General features: G+C 41.6%; 1 pseudogene; it reads left to right on the top strand.

The window, feature by feature from the left end:
* The first annotated feature begins 11,451 nt into the window (after positions 1–11,451).
* On the top strand, positions 11,452–13,514 carry LOC147419990 (18S ribosomal RNA; annotated as a pseudogene).
* Positions 13,515–14,791: the final 1,277 nt, after the last annotated feature.

The following is a 14,791-nucleotide window of genomic DNA, read 5'->3' as shown; positions in this document are numbered from 1 at the left end:
GTTACCTTGGCACGTGTGGAGTCTTTACCTCGTGCTTGTTTATGTTTATGGATAGTACTTTCAAGTATATTCTAGAGGAACCGTCCTGTTGTATGGGCAACTGGTTTTGGCGTATGGACACCCGGACTTTGGGTGATGACGTTTTCCACCCCGGTTTTTATAAATAAGGAATGGGTGCCATTGTTCACCCCTCAATAGGTGGTCTTGAGACAAGTTAGTACTGGTCAGAGATACTTCAGAATGACAGTACCTTATCTTAAGTCTAAAGATGTTTGTTTTCAGAAAGAATGTCTTCAATACTGTTTTCAAAGGTTGTCTTAATGAAATGCAGTTATGAAATTTAAAAGGAATCATTGTTTTAATTGTGAAAAGAATGTGGTAGTAATTAAACAACACAAAAATCATGTGTGAGTTCCGGGTGGTAAGTGGGGATTGACTAAGGTTGTCAACCATGGACGAGTGGACCTGATTAGTCAGGTAACTATCCATTCCCGCGCACTAAAACGTTTAGAAACTTCTACACTTGGAAGAGGAATCCACCAACTGCTGTGCCTGCACTTATGTTAGGGGGAAAAAAGCGTTGGCTAAGGAAACCTTAATCTAAAGGATGAAGATATAGGGCTGGAATTTTTTTTATGGTCCTGTTTCCACTGCGAGACAGGACCAGGTCTCTTCTAGGGCTATAAACCTAAACCATTGTCAATGGTAAGGGTGAATTCCTCGGAATTTTTCTTGTTTAAGGACTCTGACTTTAGTAGGCCTAGAGACCTAACAATGGTACCATCCTGTGTTTGGTGTCGTCGGGATTGGGGACCTTACATCTTCCAGATGAACACTAACTCTTACCATCTTTGGATGATCCTCTGTCCCCAAATTCAAATCTTGTAAATCATCCTCCTTAACTCGAGAAAATTTCTTTATCATCTTATCATATCGAGCTTACGCTCTGTGAATTGCCTCCTTTGGCTCCAATTTTGAATCCTTGATCACAGTTTCCTCTTGGATTTTCTTCTCTCCTAAATTTTCCTGTTCCATACCATCTGTATTCCCCTGCAACTGATCAATTCCGAAACTGTTCTCTTTTTCTACATATTAGTCAATGATCCGCTCCACATCTACCTCAAATATTGGAACAATTGTTGGATTTGCTTCTAGGAAATATGCTTCTTCTTCATCCTCCAATCCTTCAGACATGTTAATTGCTTGTGTCAACATTGGCTTCGCCTCTTCTGACAATTCCTTCTTCGACCCCATTGGTAATGTAACTTCTCTCCTTCCTTTCTTAACCGTCACTTCATTCTTTCCCCAATCCTGTTTTAGCTCAGTCATGCGAAACCATGGCCTCCCCAACAACATAGAATAGGTATTTTTTGAACCCTTCATCCTGATGACTACAAAGTTTACCATAAACTGCAATCCATGAATGATAATTCCTTGCCTCCTTAACATCCCTACTCGTTGAACTCTGCTCTGATCAGCCATACGCACTTGAAATGGAGCTGGTTCCAACCTGACATCTTGCATCCTTAGAAATTTCGATTCCGAAAGTATGTTGACCCCTGATCCACCATCCAATAGAACATCGGAAAATTTTCCGTTATTACATTCCAACGACAATGTTGGTACTCAAAAATCCACATCCTCTGGGCTAATCTAACAACTCTGAACTGTCGGCTGCACCTCCTTCATGCTCGGAGCAGTCTTTGACCTTCGCATCACTGTATATAATTTATCTCTGAAAATTGGAACTAATGACAACAACTAATCCAAGGTAAAATTTATAGAGGAATTAGTTAACTCTTCAAACAAGACATCCGTCCTTTCTCTTTCCTTCTCCTCCTTGTTTAATCCTTTCTCTTTCGATTTAAGCTTGCTCTGCTGTTGATCCTTTTCCATCAAATCTTCAGCTACTTCATCCCGAATCTCCTTCTGCTTCTCCCAGTCCAGTGGAGGTTTCAACCTTGCTTTGGACCTTGTTGTCACTAATACATCTACTTCCTCTTGCAAACATTTAGAACAATCACATTCCGGCTGACAATCCATAGCGACTTCATTCACCCCTTGATCCTGAAATGATTCTATTAATATCAAACTACTTCCACGCTCTTTGTTTTCTTCAACTCATTGTGTCGGTGGTGCTGGCAACCGCGGCACTTTCCCTCTTGGCTCTTGCTGATTACCCCCTTGATAATTCCAAACCGGCTGATTCCATCCTTGTGGTTGTGGCTGCCAATTCTTCCACCGCTGCTCTGCTGATCCAATTTCCCCCCCACAGGCATCTTGACTTCTGCCATCCTCCAAATCTCGATCCTCCTCCCGAATTGAAATTTCCTCTAAGTGGTGGTCCCCCTTGATTAAACTGTGGTCTCCACCCTGAATACGGTTGTTGCCTTTGCCACCCTTGATTATTGAACATCCTCTGCCTTCCTCCTGTCTCTAGAAACACCCCATGAGTTTGAGGTCCTTGTTACTATATCTTATGTTGAATCCTTTCTGGTACAACACCCCTAAAATTTGGATTAAACCAACATTCCTTTGTCCAATGCCCATCCTTAACACAAATTTCACAATGAGGGGTTTTTGATTCCACAACTTTCTGCACTCCCAACTTCTTCAATTTCTTTGCTACCAATTTTTCCACTCTATCCTCTTTCTATTTAGACTTTTTCTTCGACTTCTTCTTGCTTTTCTTCTTCTTATCCTCATCTACTTCTGAATCCGAACCCTCACTGGAATCCTCTTCACTATCAGAATCCGTTTCCGTATCTGAATCAGTATCAGTTTTCGAATCCGAATCGCTATCCGAATCCGAATTATCTGACCTTTTCTTTTTCTTCGACCCCATGAGAGACCCCAAACCTTTTCTCATGAGAGACCCCAAACCTTTTCTCTGCTCTTTGAGATGTTTCCACTAATGCTTGTAATCCACCTGCAACATCAACTCCAGCAACGCATTCTTCAATTCCTTCCTTAATCCATTCAAAAAATATCCAGCAAGCATTTCATCAGTTGGCCTTTCTTGAGCAGTCAACCTTCTCAGATATTGGTTAAACTTTTGTGCATAATCCTCAACAAACATTTTCCTTTGTTTCACTTCCCTAAGCTTGGTCAACACATCATGTAGAGTCTTTTCCCTTTTGAACCACGTTCAAAAATGTTGCTTTCAAACCATCATAATCAGCAAAATGACTTGCTAGAAAATTACTGAACCACTACATAGCCTTCCCATCCAATGTAGCCTCAAACCGGCACATCTTAGCCTGGGCATCGTACACTCCGGCAAATCCTCTGGCCTGCCATCTTGTCTCATATTGAGATATGTGGCAATCGGGGTCTTCTTTTGACTTTCCTGAATAGGTCCAAAATTTGACGCGCATATCCTGCCTAACCGTCGCCATATTTGTAGGTCCACCTGGCTGTACAAGATTTTCTGCACTGGTACTTCCCAACGGATCAAAAATCAATCTCCTTCTCGCCACTAATGCATGCTAAACAACTGCAACCGCCAACAGCCGTGGAAATATATCCTGTTCTTCATTCGCTACTTCCTCTTCCCATCTATCACTTAACACTAGGTTGGTAACCTATCAGGACATAAAAGTGTCCTTTCAGGGTTTTGAAAAAAACCTCCAAAACCATAGTAGATCCACTCATTTTGTAAAATCCTTTCATGAGGTTATAGTTCAAGGCATAGTACACATGGGAAAAATAAGAAACTTGTAAAATATCTCATCTTTTGGTCACACCAAGCCTCCAAAGTTGATGGACCAGTACATTTTCATCAAAACAGTCATTTCTTATGTTTTGTTGCATAAAAATAAGATTAGGTATTTTTGTAGGACTTGAGATAAATTCCCTAGTTAATTTCAATGGGTTGGTGATCAAAACATATGATTGCTTCTCACTCACTATTTTTTGTTTTGCCAAAAGAAATAAGTACAAAAAAGTTGAATTTTTACCATTTTGCGTACCTATCATCAAAGTTTCTATAGCCACGCTCAATACAAATAATGTATGCATGTTTTCTTAGTTCCCTATTGGCCTTTAGGTTCATAAGGATCCATAGAACATGTCAAAATCATGATACATCTCTTACCAAGGGGAATCTTGGGGACAAAAATGAAGTGCTAAATACAGCAAACATGAAAAAATTGTGTTCAACATTATGAGCTGTAGAATCCCATAAAAACTATTCAATATCTACCCAAATTTGATCCTTATGACTAGATATGGTTACTACCTAGAAAATTCATATAGTCGTCACAAAAAAATAGCAATATTGAGAAAGCTATACTTGATATACTAGAAGGTTTTGTTTTTTTCTATAATTGAAAAAATCAACCATTGTTGTGTACTATGAAAAATAGGGTATTAGGTGCCCCAAAACTCAAGAAACATTAGCTTTATGTTACAATATGCCACATAGCAAATCAAAAGTGCATTTGGATATCATGAAAGCCACCAAAAAAATCATAAAAGAGCTAAAATTGGCTAAAAAACAGGATTTGACAATTTTTGTAATCTGGTCATAACTTACAACATTAACATTTATTTCTCCCTAGAAGCATCAAGACATGTTGAGGACTACTAAAGATAGTTCACTAGCATTATAGACCTCAGAAAACATGAGCTCTAGAGTGGTATAGTTGCAAAAAGTTTAAAAAAGGACAAAAACAGAACCCGTTTTTTCACAGAGTTTAGGTTTCAAAATGTTGTGCAAGGACAAGGTTAAAGATGGAATTGATATTCCAAAAAATGTCGAGTTTTTTTCAGCTCATGAGCCAACTTTCTAGATAGATAGCACCTGCAAATCCATTTTGAAACTCTTGACATAATTCAAGCAAAATGGACACTTAACAGGACATAAAAGTGTCCTAGGACATAAAAGTGTCCTAGGACATAAAAGTGTCCCATTACCAACCTAGTGTTAAAGATATTCCTTTGCGCCATCCAAATCCTCCACAATATTATCTGAATATTCCCTTATAGAAACTCGGTGCATCCCAGTATAATCCAAAGTTCCCTGCAGTTCCGAACGCTGACCATCTCACCCATACAAGTGCCGAAACCGCCTAGCAACTGACCTTGTCCAATACAGGAATGTATCCTCCTCCGCTTCCTCCAGAGTGCATCCAACCACCCATACCAACTCACACTATTCTGAATATCCTCCCTCCATTCAACTAAACCTTTCACTGCCACAGCATTCGCTCCTACGAGACAAACGTCAATATATCCATGCTACATCACACTTACACCGTGATCGCCAAGTGTTTAAGGCATAGACATTCAGCATAGACAAAACACAGAAATTAGAATGGAACTGGAACTGGAGGAGAACACAGAAACTGACAACAGACTAAATTCGCCATAACTTTCGCTTTCACATTCCCAAGAAGATACTAATCGATAGTTACATACTTCGATAAGACCAATGGGCAACGCCCTTTCCCAAGAACACCCCTTGGAATCCCAAAAGTACAAAAGTTAACATTCCAACTTCCACTAAGGTAAAACATCCAAAAATTCATAAGCTTAACATATCATAAGTAGCTTGTTGGAGAAGCTTTGAAAAGGAAGAAAGGATATCAAGTTATGTAAAAGTAACTTATCAATATAAGTTATGGGATTTATCAAATTAAGCCTAAAACGAGGCCTTCCCTACTCATTAAACACTTCACTTCTCTTCACATTTTCAAAGTGGAAGATTGATAGTGAGCTATGAAAGCCAAAGCTAATCCTCCTTCACAGACATCCCTACACACCACTCTCTCCTGAAGAGAAGCTATAACCATTGATAGCCGACTTTCGGAAATCAAAGAAAAAAAAACTCATTTCACCCCCCCCCACTCTCAATAACCCCCCCATCGTAGCTTATTTTTCCCCCCCCGCCCTACGGACATTGGATAAAAACTCTCTCTCTCTCTCTCTCTCCCTCCCTCATTTTTCCCTACATACCCCTTCCCTAATATCTCTCTCTTCCAATTTACCCTCCCCGGCCAGACAGAAGCTCTGAAAAAATTCCCGGCCCCTCTCTCATGCTCCCTTTGTGTGAGCCGCATGGAAACCCCCCCCCCCCCCCCCCCCCCCCCCCCTTCCGCTCTCCGTATTCTTACACTCACTCTTACCCTCACCTTTACATTCCCCCTCACATTACCCCCCCTACCACTCTTCCCCACCCTCCCCCCCCCCCCCCCCCCTTGGCCCTCTAATATTCCCTCCCCAACCCCTCTCCCTCTTCCCCACCCGCTCGCCTCACCCTCCATCGGCCTCATCCCCCCCTCCTCGGCTCATTCCGCCCCTCCCTCTTGGCCCGCGGATATATTCCCTCACTCCACCATTGACTTATCCCCCCCCTCCATCCTCAAGCTCCCATGCAAGACAATGAAACCCCCCCCCCCCCCCCCCTCTCCCTCTCACCCACATATCTCCCATACCCCACAACGCCCCTCACCCCTCCCTCTCCCTCACACTCTCTCTCTCTTAGCGCGGATTCACACACTCTCTCTCACCCGAGCGCTCAGGCCACGCAAGCAAGGAATCCACTCTCTCTCTCCCGCTCACGGGCAGCATCGCATAGGCTTGCCCCTCACACCATACACACACACACACACTATCACCCCCCCTCTCCCCTCTCTTCCATCGCGCTGTGCGGAGCAATCCACACACATGCTCCGTGCGCAGTAGTCCGCAACACACACACACACTCTACCTACATGCACACACACACACACAACACACAGACACTCTCTACCCCTATTCTACCCCCCCCCCCCCCCCCCCATATGCCTTGCGCAAAGAACATGCCTATACAAAACACACACACACCTGCCCTCATGCACGAATACATACACACACACACACGCATATACACACCACATCACAGATACAACGAAGAAAAAGACTACGACATCAACAAACAAAAGAAGAAGGATCCGAAGCACGCGTCGCCAACAACAAAAAGAGAAAATGCGCCGAAGGCATGCACAACATTGAGAATAGTGCGATTCTTTCGTTCAGCCACACCGTTCTGTTGAGGTGAATATGGAATATTGTGTTCATGATGAATTCCACTATCAGCACAGTAACTCACAAACTCTCGAGAAACATATTCGCCTCCATTGTCACTACGAAGCTTCTTAAGGCGACGACCAGTTTGAAGTTCCGTAGCCTTGTGGAATTGTTTGAAAACAGATAAGGCTTCAGATTTTTGTCTAAGTAGAAATACAGTCGTATACCTTGAGAAATCATCAATGAAAGTAATGAAGTAGCGATATTCTGATCTTGAAGAAGGTAGAGGTCCACATATATCAGTATGAACAAGATCCAATATGTCATGAGAATGAGTTGTATTTGAAAGAGGAAAGGGTTTGCGATTGTGTTTCCCAAGAGCACAAAATTCACAAATTCCCATATGAGGATGGGCTTGAAGATCCATGCCATGAACAAGATCACGACGTTGAAGATCAAGGAGTTTTGAGAAATCAGCATGAACAAAACGGTGATGCCATACTTTGCAATCATGATCACCTGGAGCAGTGACAAAATTTGTTACAGCATCGTTGAGAGAGAGTTCAAACAAATTACCATTTTGAGGAGAAGTGGCTATAGTCTGTCCATCTTTCTCAATTCGGCATTTGGTATGATCAAATCCAACAAACAGACCAAGATCAACAAGTCTAGCAACTGAAAGAAGATTACGTTGAAGATCTGGTACATGTAATACTCCTCGCAAAATTCGAGTGGAAGAAGATAAGGTACCAAGATATAAGTCTCCAATACCCTTTACTTGACAAGTAGTATCATCAGCAAGATAAACAACATGTTGAACTGGCAGTGGATGATAGTTATGGAGCCACTTAGACTGATATGTCATATTTTCTGTAGCACCAGAATCGACAATAAAAAGTGATCCATCGCGTACATGAAGTATTCTATCTGGAGCAACTGAACATAGGACGCATCTTGTTTCTGGTACAATATTGTTTCGATGTTCAGTAGCATATGCTCTATTCAGATCGTCCACAATATTCACAAGAAGAAGAAGAAGAGTCTCTAGATAAACGTGGTTGTTTTGTGGTAATATTGTGTTCTTCATCATATTGACGTGCCCAACAGTCATCTTCAGTATGGCCATTTCTGTTGCAGTAAGAACATTGCTTATTAGGAAATTTGAGACGACAGAAAATATTACCGCAACGGCCACCTCTGCGGTTTTCTCGTTGAAATGGATGCCTTCGAGCATAAAAAGCCCGTTTCATCTGTTGTGACTCTGTCTCCTCGTGTGAAATCATAGCTGTATCATGACTAGCATTACGACGTTCTTGATGTTGAGAGTATTCAATTAAAGACATGCAGGCTTAGTTGAAATCAAGACCATCTTTATTAGAGAGAATAGTAACAATGTTATCATAAGAAGAGTCCTTCACCGTATCAAGGAGAAGTGTAATCAGTTGCTTTTGTGGAACAGGATCGCCGGCAAGAGCAAGTTGATTAATAATAGATTTGAAAGATTCAATATGTCCCGTCATGGCAGTACCAATTTCATATTATAACTTGTTAAGCAACCCTCTCAAATAAAGTATTTATGTGACAGATTTCTTCTGAAAGGTTGCAATAAGGTACTTCCATACGTCGTGGGAAGTAGGCAGTTCGTACATATCAAGCAAAAGGGAATCAGTAAGAGAAGAAAGAGTATACCGACGAGCTGCTTTATCATGTCGTTGCCAATCCGTATAGGCAACATTCCAATCTTCAAATATAGGTCCTTCAGTGATAAGCACGTTATCATTATCCGTATCAACAGGCTGAGGCGAACAAACACGATTTCCAAGAACAACATCGGAGAGTTCATCGCCTTCAAGAATTAACAACATTTTTGCTTTCCAGCCTGGAAAACCTTGACCTTGGAAAGGAGGAACAGAACGCTGGCCAGAAGGAAAGTCGTTGACGAGAATATTCATAGCCATATCTTGTTGCGAGAAGACGTATAAGAATATTCATAGCCATATCTTGTTGCGAGAAGACGTATAAGATAAGATCGCAGAATTTTCACACCATATATGGTGAAGGCCGCAATTGAGAATGAGAGAGATATGAGGACTGCGTTCTGTCAATGATAAACGTAAGAAAGATGCTCAAGGAACTTCCAAAGATGTGAGAGACGTCACCCAAAAAGGGCAGGGTAAAGGAGACGTTAATAATAAAAGATTCCTCAAAATAGAGTGGCGTGAGACGCAAGATTGACGGCCACAATACGAATAGCAAAAAGCTAAATCTTCTCGAAAAAGTTAACGCCAAAATAAGAAAAACGATCACAGACGCTTCACGAAGAAGTAGGACGAAGAAAGCTGCGTCAAGCTCAATTGCAGTAAAAATAGCATAACTTTCTGCTGCGATTGACGCAAACCTAGAACTCAAATCGAAGAGCTCGAGGAGACGAACAAGTTTTGGATGAAAAGTGCCATTGCGCTACGCTCCATTGCGCTTTTCCCGTTTCTCCAAATTACTAGAAAAACAGCAAGAAAAATTGAGATGAAGTTCAGGGTGTCATCAACAAGAAAACGTAATCAACGATTAGATTGATTAGCAATAAACGTCACACAAAACACTAATCATATTCTTCTTAACACAAAACAACCACAGTTAACAAGAATCAATGCTCAAAAATAAAATTTGTAGCAATTTTTGAATCTTACATGCAAATCGCATACACATACTGTTTTGTCACCATGAATTGAATCGGCGCATGATCGTTACTGCTCTGATACCATGTTGAGATGTAGAGAGAATGAGAGAGAGAGAGAGAGACAAGACAAGAGACACACCATATACGCTCCCAAAGACTGATTCATATTGAGAACAAGATATAAATATATAGGTGAGACCAAGTTGAGTAGAGTGAGACATATATAGCTTCAACATCCTCAAGGAGGTGGAAGCGCCACCTTGTGGAATCTGAATGGAGTTTCCATACGATTGAGGAGATGAATCGTTTGCAGATGACTTAAATATGTGGCCGAGTATTGTAAGTGTTAGAGTAGCCTTGCTACTATGATCCACTGAGATTCATCCCATTGCCGCACCGATTTTTCCCCTCTCCACATTGCATTGTGGGGTTCAACCTTTCCCTTGGCATATGTGAATTGGGATAAGTACCCCCCTCCCCCCCCCCGTGAGCTTAGGGTGCACCGACCTATCATCGTGCCATGTTGTTTCCTCTCCACATTGCATTGTGGGGTTCAACCTTTCCCTTGGCATATGTGAATTGGGATAAGTACCCCCCCCCGTGAGCTTAGGGTGCACCGACCTATCATCGTGCCATGTTGTTTCCTCTCCATGTTGCACCATGTCGTTCAGCCTTACCCCTGATGGGAGAGACGATGACACGTCACAAAAGTTAGGGCGTGCTCCTTTGTTTGGTAGCTTCTAGCTCCGATTGAAAGTAAGGTTAGAGGAATTTGTCTCATACTACCACAAAAACCAAAATTTCCTGTCTCTTCTCTCCCAGCACACGTACAAACATGAGTTTAGATAACATGGTGTCAATCGGCCCCGTCACAGTACCATCAATGATTGCATCATTCGTTCCCTGCTTCATGGACCCATCGGCTCTGGCCATCATGTCATCACACCCGTGCACATCCCATATATCCATGTCCAGGAAATTGACCCCTTTGTCGCATTTGGCATAAGTCGGTTGGGTCACATTATCGTTAGAGGGCAAACAACCGGCTGATCGGCCCACCTAGAGGCAAAAGACCCATGCCATCTCGTTTCGTAGCCATGCACGGTCGGTCGATGCACCTAGTGTCAAACATTCCCATTGCGGAGTTTTTGTGGTGGTCCCAATGTTGTCTTTAGGCTTCACACGTGTGTTGATCCTCATCGATGCACCCACCCGTCGTTCCTCTCATCCTGTCATCCTCAAAACCGTGCATAGCCCATTGGCCCCTTTGTTGCCATGCTTGCTGATATAAAATGTTTCGAGTCATGTTGTTGTTTACGATCGCATCCTTTGGCACGTGGCACCATGTCACCCCCTGGTTCTTGGTCTTGAGGCATCTGTGTCAAACGGTGTGCTTCTTTGTGGTGGCTTTGCCTAGTTTTGGACGGTTGGGCATTGGCAAGTCTTATGTTTGGAGGACCGGGACACTATGCAGTGGCACTTGCTTTGCCATGGCCTTGAGACTCTGACCCTCCCCAAGGGGTGGCCGGCACGAACCACTCCACAATGGCCCACCTTGCTAACGCTCGAACCTCCTACATTGGGGTGGGTAGTTGTGCCATTGCCTGAGACCTTGATGTGGCCCTTGTGGTTGATTCCCCTTTTCCCTCGAGTCTAGGTGAACCTTGCCAGTGTGTCAACAAATATGCCCCACATCCAAACCATCAAGGAGCGCAATGTCCAAACACATGGGCATGATTGGCGCTCGTGTGATGAAGGATAGCTACCTGGTAGATCATGCGAGTAGTCATATGCTCGTCTCGAAGATTAAGTCATGCATGTGTCCACTATGTAAAAAATGTATATAGCACGTGCAAACAAGAGGTATTTAAATATTCCTTACCTATATATTTTCAAGTATTATATGTATCCCTTATGTACGCACTTTTGTAAAAAAGCTAGCCCTCATGTATGAAAATTTTCACGTTCTCAATTAAAAAACCCTTTATGTAAGTACATTTTTTTGTAAATGTACCTAATGATAAATCCCTTATTTTGTTCACACGTACCATCTTACATATTTCCTATTGGATGCCTCGGGATGTGTAAATATAAACTCTCTTGTACTGTGAAACTACAAATGGATCATCAAATCAGTTATAGTTTCTTTAATGGTACCTTGCTTCTCAAATAAGCGTAGTAATTCTATAGCTAATACATGCACCAAATCCCAACTTCTAGAAGGGATGTATTTATTAGATAAAAGGCCGATGCGGGCTTGCTCAGTAATGCAATGAATCATGATAGCTCAACGAATCGCATGGTCTTGGTGCCAACGATGCTTTGTTCAGATTTTTGTCCTTTCAACTTTCAATGGTAGGATAGAGGCCTACCATGATGGTGATGGGTGACGAAGATTTAGGGTTCAATTTTGAAGAGAGAGCCTAATAAATGGCTACCCCATCCAAAGAAGGCAAATAGGCGTGCAAATTATTGAGTTCTGACACGGGGAGTTAATGCAATAAATAGAAATACTGTTTTTTTTCAAGTAGTAATGGAATTAGTACAATCCAAATCCCTTAATGAGGATCCATTGGAGAGAAAGTCTTGTGCCTTCAACCGTAGTAATTCCAGGTCCAATAGTATAAATTTAAGTTGTTGCAGTTAAAAAGATTGTAGCTAGATCTTGAGGCAAGGCAAGCGGTCTGCCACTTTTGGTGTGCACTGGTCGCTCCACCCTTTTTGTCGGGGACATGCTTCTAGCCTTAATTGGATGGGATGCGGATTCACTGATGATAATTTGAAGAAATTAGAGTGCTCAAAGCAAGCCTACTTCCTAATACATTAGTATGGAGTTACGTGATAGGACTCTGGTCCTATTATATTCGTCTTTGAGAGCGAAGTAGTGATTAATAGGGACAGTTGAGGGCATTTGTATTTCATTTTCAAAGGTGAAATTCTTGGATGTATGAAATAAAAACTAACACGAATGAATCTTCCAAGGATGTTTTCATTAATCAAGAACAAAAGTTGGGGGTTGAAGACGATTAGATACCATTCTAGTCTCAACCATAAACAATGCCGACTAGGGATTGGTGGATGTTACTTTCATGACTCCACTAGCACCTTATGAGAAATCAAAGTTTTTGGTTCCGGGGGGAGTTTGTTAGTGAGGATGAAACGTAATGTAATTGATTGAAGAGCACCACCAGAATTGGAGCTACGGCTTAATTAAACTCAAAGAAAGGAAACTTACCAAGGCCAAACATTGTAAGTATTGATAGATTGAGAGCTCTTTCTTGATTATATGGGTGGTGATGCATGGCCATTCTTAATTGGTGAAGTGATTTGTCTGGTTAATTTCGTTAACGATGAACACGACCTCGGCCTGTTAAGTAGTGACACAAAGGATCCTCTTCATGGCCAACTTCTTAGAGGGATTATGGCCATCTAGGCCTTGTAATTTTGAGTCAATAACAGATTTGTGATGCCCTTAGATGTCCTGGGACACACGTATGGTAAAATGATGAACTCAATGAATTTTCCACTTGCACCGATAGGCTCGGGTAGTCTTTTGAAATTTTATCGTGATGGAAATACATCATTGCAATTATTGATCTTCAATGAGGAAATCCTAGTAAGTGCGACTCATCAGCTTGTGTTGACTACATCCCTATCCTTTGTACACATTGCCCGTCGTTCCTATTGATTGAATAGCTCAATGAGGTTTCTGGATTGTGGTGACACTGGCAGTTCATCGGGAGGGCCATGCCCGGGGACCACCGCCTGTACCATCTCCAAATGGATACACCATGATCTCCGACATGCCTCCCGCATGAGACCGACACCAGGACGAGACTCATCTTTCTCTTTGATGCCAACTCAAGGGGGTGATAACATTCAATTTCTCTCATATGGATCCCTTAGCCGCGAAGAACCTTTGTTTAGCGATCAAAATTACCAATCAAAGTCATCAGACTAACATGAAAACCTTCAAGGGTGAACTAGTGGGAGTTCTCTAATTCACCCTTGGTTCAAGGTCATTGACTCTTTTTTCCCGGTTATGACCAAGCACATCCATCAATGCGCTCCTCTAAGGTGAGTGTCTTATAATTTACACAAATCCTCGATCCCAAGTTTTTCTCCCACTCCATATATCGGAATCCCTTTCCCCCGCTCTTGACTTTACTTCTAGGACAACATAAAATTGGGTTCAACTTTCCGGCCAACAATTAACCCTTCAAGTCTTCCCACCCACCATAACGTTTGATAAATACACCTTCACAAGGTAATACTATGATACTAGAAAACAATATGCCAATCATGTCAAAACAAGGATACATTTCAAGCATTTGAAAGAAGCATGCAAACTATTGCATACCCTTGCAAATGTTCATTTATCAGGTTGTTCCCACCTTTTTCCTTTATAGAATATTTTTACTTCCTTTTTTCTTTAATAATAGTAAAATTATCTAGTTATCTTTCAAACAATCACATATACTCCATGGAAGTGATGGGAGTTTTATGTTTGAGCAACACAGTCACAACATCCGTAAAGCTATTCCCTTACTCCCCCCTTCGAATTTTGCAAAATAAACTTGAAAGTAGACAAACTTGAGATGAACAATGCATATGTTTTTTATAATGAGTTTTTCTTTGGTATGTCTATGCATGGTACACACAAAATTTTGAAATGTACCAATTGGTAATCTTGGACAATTAATCAAAAACTTCCTTTGAGTGCTTATGCAAGAGTGAAACCCTTCTATGCATGGTAGTGTAAAAACTGCAAAATCCTAAGAGTGGACATGTTAGTGTATCGTAAAATATGCATGTAATAGTATATGAATGATTCACAAATTCTTCTTTAAGAAGGGATTTATGTGTACCTTTACTACCGTGGAGAGCATTAATTAGGTTGCTAGAAGAAGCTTATGGTTTTAGAACTTCCCATTTGGTAAGAGTGAAAAGGGGGGATGACTTTATGGAAAATCCTCCTTTTTAAATAACTTCCTTTGGCTATGCGTAGTGTGTATATGTTAGGGTCTTCTCCTTGCTTTGTAAGAGCAACGATGAAGTGTATTGATGTAACCGGTTCTTTTCCACTTCACTTTACTTGTAAAC

This window comes from Adiantum capillus-veneris, chromosome 28 (genome assembly GCF_014529385.1).
Source record: "Adiantum capillus-veneris isolate H3 chromosome 28, ASM1452938v2, whole genome shotgun sequence".
NCBI classification, from domain to species: domain Eukaryota; kingdom Viridiplantae; phylum Streptophyta; class Polypodiopsida; order Polypodiales; family Pteridaceae; genus Adiantum; species Adiantum capillus-veneris.
Note: the sequence above shows the minus strand (reverse complement) of the source record. Positions and strands in the feature narration are given on the sequence as shown.